Here is a 5,221-nt window from a genome sequence, read left to right as displayed (position 1 = left end):
TTCTATGCACTTGATTTATTGACTCACTTAATCCTCATAATGATCCTGTGAAGAAGGTTTTTTCTTACTACAAATCAGGAAAATGATGCCCAAAGGGGTTAAGGAACTTGCCCAAGTTTTCACAGCTGGGAAATGATGGGTCTGGTTACACATGCTGTGGCAGAGGGGACCGGGAAAATGAACATTCTGTTCATACTCTCCACTAGTTCTCATATTCAGCCTTGCTCCTTCCATGACTTTGGTGGGGTGTCTAGGTTCCAAACCTCTTCAGGAGTTAAGGTTCACTTCTAGTTTAATCTTTCTCTGTAGCCATTTAAGTTTGAGCCTACTTTAGCTTTGTTAATTCATTTTCTATTTTTTAATGTTTTCCATCTCCATACAGTTTTTTGAAATATATTGTCTTTTGATGTCTCCCTTCTCTCCCATTTTCTGTCATTGTGTTAAAACATTTTTAAATTCCCCTTTTAGTAATAGATTCGCAACAGGAAGAGGTTATGAACATATGTGGTCAATCTGTCAGTCACAGAGCTTTTCAGAGTTCACCTACCATCTTCTCACCAAAGATTTGGAAAGCAAGTGGAGGAGACACAGAGTCTTGAGTGCAAGGGGATGCAAAACAATTTTGTTACGTTCTGGTTTAGAATCACTAGTTGAACTGACAGTTGATGACACTTAGGTTAATTCACAGTGCTTTGGAATTGATTGCTTATAAATTTTTACCACTCCAAATATTTATTTGATACTTCCTCTGTGCTAGGTATCATGTTTGGCAGCTAATGGATGCAGTTTTAAAAATATCTTGGGGGGATGGATTTTGCACAGGAGTCCACCATCCTCACAGAATGCTGGCATTTTGAATAAACCTGCTTTTCTTTCCAAAAAAATAAAAACTTTGAACTTATTTTAAAAAGAAAAAAATTTTTGACCATATCATTAACTAATAACAATATAGGTTTATTTAGTGTGTGTGTGTGTTTGATGAATTGCTGTCTTTTTTTTTTAACATTATAGGTTTATTATTAATTTAAGTATTGTTATTAATTATTCTTTATCTTATTGAGAGAAATTAGTAATTTTTTTTTTACTCCATTATCTTTTAATATTAATACATCTTAGATTCTCATTCTGTACTTTTACCTAAGGGTACTAAGATTTTGAGAAAAATCTAATAGACATATCAAAAGAATTCTGCAAACTCTTTCTGAAATGACCCAGAGAACATCAAATGGTGTTCACTAGTCCCAGAACACAGAAATTCTGTGACTTTCTGGGATTACAGAAATAGCTAATGCAGCCATATGCTGAGGGGACCGATACAAAATGTTCAGGTTTTTTGACGTGTCTCATATCTTTGAATCATTTATGTGAAAGAACTGTCTTAAACTCTTAGAAGAGACCCAGTTCGGGTTCAGTGTTTGATTGAGGTGGCATGTTCAGGGTGAGGACAAAAGCCCTACCACCCAATGGAGACTATTTATGAGGACGTCCCTTTCACGTGTGCTCTGCTGACAGCAGCCTCCGGAAGAGGAGCACTAAGATGTGGACGCTGCTGTTGGCTGATGGCTGTAGCAGCCCTCTAATCCCTTCGATGTCCAGGGTCAATGCCATCCTTGTCCCACCAGGTCTACAAGATTATGAGGAAGAACCTCGCTGCCCTCTTTCCTCTAACATTTTGGCCTCCACCTGGGATGAGCATCTGTCCCTCTGCTCCTTGGCAGCTCAAAGCAACTTCGGGCAAGCTGCTGCTGCCTGGCGTCCTCCCTCACCATCAGCTCCCCACAGGGATATGCCCATGGCCTGATCCTCCTGAGGAATCCTCACATTTCTGTACGCTTTTGTGTATGCGTGCTTAACAATGAGCTCACAGCACCAATGGTGAACCTGTGTCCTGCTGAGGGAGGTGGTGTGGCCTTTCAAGTCTTTGCAGAGTTCTGGGGTTCAGGGTCTTCTGCTCCAAGAGATGTTCCAGAAAGAAGACCAGCTGATCCGGAAGAAGTTTCAAGAAATGTTTACTTCATTTTTAACACTTTTTGTTCCCTTCCACCTCAATACCAGCTCATCTGAAGGGAATGAAAGCTTTTAATGGGCCTGTATTTGAGGCTCCCATTGGGGTGTGGCTTGGAGCATGGAGTCCTCCCCAAGAAACTAGTAATGTTTAACCCTTGTAAGTCAAAACCAAATATTTGTCAGAGCTTGTTTGGAATAAACCAAAGCTGATGATGAAAATACAATCTTGATCATATGCTTTTATACTAGACTTCTATTGACTTTATTGTCCAGAATTTAACACATTGCTGTTGTAATAGTAATTTGAAATTGCAAAGCACTTTTATTTGTCCTAGTAACAAATTATAGTCTATCACATCTTGTGCTTTGAAAGAAGAAATAAGTTATCTATTGCTATGTGACCTCAAAATTTAGCAACTTAAAACAATCATTGCACTTTCTATGGGTCAAGGAAGTGATTTAGCGGTGTGGTTCTGACTCAAGATTTCATGGCTTTGTAATTAAACTGTCAGCCAGTGCTACAGTGTCATCTGAAGCCTCAAGTGGGGCAAAATCTTCCAAGCTCATGTAGTTGGCAGGCCTCAGTTCCTAATGGCTGTTGGCTGGAGACAGGTTACCTGGTGCCCTCATAACATGACAGCTGGCTTTCTCAGAGTAATGCAAGAAAGAAAGGGCACCCATGATTGAAGCTGCAGCATTTACACAACCGAATATTAGACATGACATACCATCACTTTTGCCAGATTCCATGGGCCTTACAGGTCAACTCAAAATGGGGAAGGGAGTATACAGGTGAATACCAGGAGGCAGGGATGGTTGAGGCTCCACTTGTAGTTTGGCTATCACAGCTATCTTAATCTGGGGGATTATACAGATACCGTAGTCCCCCCTTACGCACAGGCGATATGTTCCAAGACCCCAAGTGGAACTGCTCCTAGTACTGAATCCTATGTACATACTGCTTTTTCCTGTACATACTTGCCTATGATAAAGTTTAATTTGTAAATTAGGCACAGTAAGAGATGAACAATAATAAAATAGAACCATTAGAACAGTATACTGTAATAAAAGTTATGAGAATGTGGTCTCTGACAAGACTACTCATGTGAGTGATGTATAGGCATTGTGATGGCTACCTTGAACACAAGCACTGCAATATGGTGACAGTCAATCTGATAACTGAAGTGGCTACCAAGTGACGAACAGGTGTGGAGCGTGTACAGCATGGATGCGCTGGACAAGGGGATGATTCACGTCACAGGTGGGAGTGTGGGACAGTGCAAGATTTCTTCATACTACTTAGAACAACGCACAATTTAAAACTTACGAATTGTTTATTTCTGGACTTTTCCATTTAATATTTTCAGACTGCTTGACTGCAGGTAACCGAAACCACAGAAAGTGAAACTGCAGATGAGGGCGCACGACTATTTAATTTGGTCGTGCTACATAGCATTGGAGACAATGTTAAGTGTTGCTTTGGAATTCATGGACATTTCTGTAGAATTGATCTGTTCATTTCAAAAAATTGTATATGAAATATGAATGAATAGCAATAAAATTGGAGGTGTAGGTAGGTTTGAGTTACCTTTCAGAGATAAATTCAACAGACTTGATACGTCAGAGAAGGATAACTGAAAAATTACTTGGAGGTTTTTTACTTCATTGGCCTAGTGGAAGATGGTGCCAGTCACTGAAAGAATTTTAAAGGAAGACTAAATGGGAGGGTGGGGGGACAGAAGATAAACTTCGGGTTTGAATATCTTGATATCCCTGTGAGAAATTCGAGCACCTAACACAATACTTGACATATATAGTAAGCACTGATACTATGACTAAATCCAAATGGAGATCCATTGTTGGCTGTTCAGTTAACTCTGAATCTTAGTAGAGAAACTAGAAAGAGTTGGGAGTCCATAGCAAATAGATACATTCCAAGTGATGGGAAGATGTAAGACTATCCAGATTTGAGAAAGGCCTAAGGATGAATATCAGCACTTAAGGGATGGATAACGAAGGAAGACCAGGAGAATGCAGTGTCATTGAAGAGCATTTTAAGAGGAATGGTCAGGGGCAGCCAGTTAGCTCAGTTCGTTAGAGCACAGTGATCTTAACAAGGTTTCTGGTTCAATCCCCACATGGGCCACCGTGAGCTGTGCTGTCCACATCTAGATTGAAACAACTACTTGGCTTAGAGCTGCTGGATCCTGAAGAAAAACAAACAAACAAAAAAAGTAGCCATAAAAAAAAAAAAATAAACTGAAGAATGGTTAAAGTTACATTAAGTAAAATGTGGGCAGAGAAGTGATGTCTACTAAATTTACAATCAGGTGACTTCCGTGAGAATTTTAGTGTTAATGACAAGCGTAAACAGCCGTAAGAGAATAGGGCAGCAACTCGGGAGTTGGTAGTACGTCAAGGAAGGGTTTGTTTCTAAAACGAGAGACCATACAGCCAGCACACAGATCAATACACAGTTCCACCATAGACTCATCTTTCTTCTAGTTCTTTCCCTATCCAACCACCCGCCTAGAGCAACCACTGTGCTAACATAACACCATGGATTTTGGGATTCCACCCCTCGCCCCGATTTTGCTGCTTTATAAATAAAATCACATTATGTACTCTATATGTAGTGGTAGATTATTGTCATTGTTATAATGTATTTTGTTGTGTGGACATAGCATAATTTATCCATTTAACTTATAATGGGCATTTAAGTAGTTTCAAGGTTTTGGCTATTACCACAAATGCCACGTACATTATATGTTCTTGGTGGGTGCATATAAAAGATATTTCGGTAATAAGGTTTGCATATGTGCCAGTTGCCTGTCTTTCATACTAATTTGTCGAAGTTCTTTGTATGTTCTGGATATTTTCTTAATGTATCATATTCTAAGCAGGAGACAGAAATGTGACACCAGTTATTTGCACAGAAATAATTTAAAGAATTATTAACCAGTCATAAAGCTACTGAGTAGGTAACTAAGAGTAACGAGAATTTTGACATATTATGGACATAGCAACAGCAGCAGCTACAATATCTAAGGCCGAGAAAACAGAGAGAAGAGGTTGGAATTATTAAAACTTAGAATCTTAGAGCAGGACCCTTCAGGGCTGAAACTCAGACCTCTGAAGAGGGGATGCTGCCAGCTGAAAGGAGAGGAGGGGCACCACCCTGGATTCAGCTACTGAGCAGTGAAAGAACTGCAGT

This window comes from Rhinolophus sinicus, chromosome 1 (assembly GCF_057876585.1).
Source record: "Rhinolophus sinicus isolate RSI-liver-muscle chromosome 1, RSI-T2T, whole genome shotgun sequence".
In the NCBI taxonomy this organism is placed as follows: Eukaryota; Metazoa; Chordata; class Mammalia; order Chiroptera; family Rhinolophidae; genus Rhinolophus; species Rhinolophus sinicus.
Note: the sequence above shows the minus strand (reverse complement) of the source record.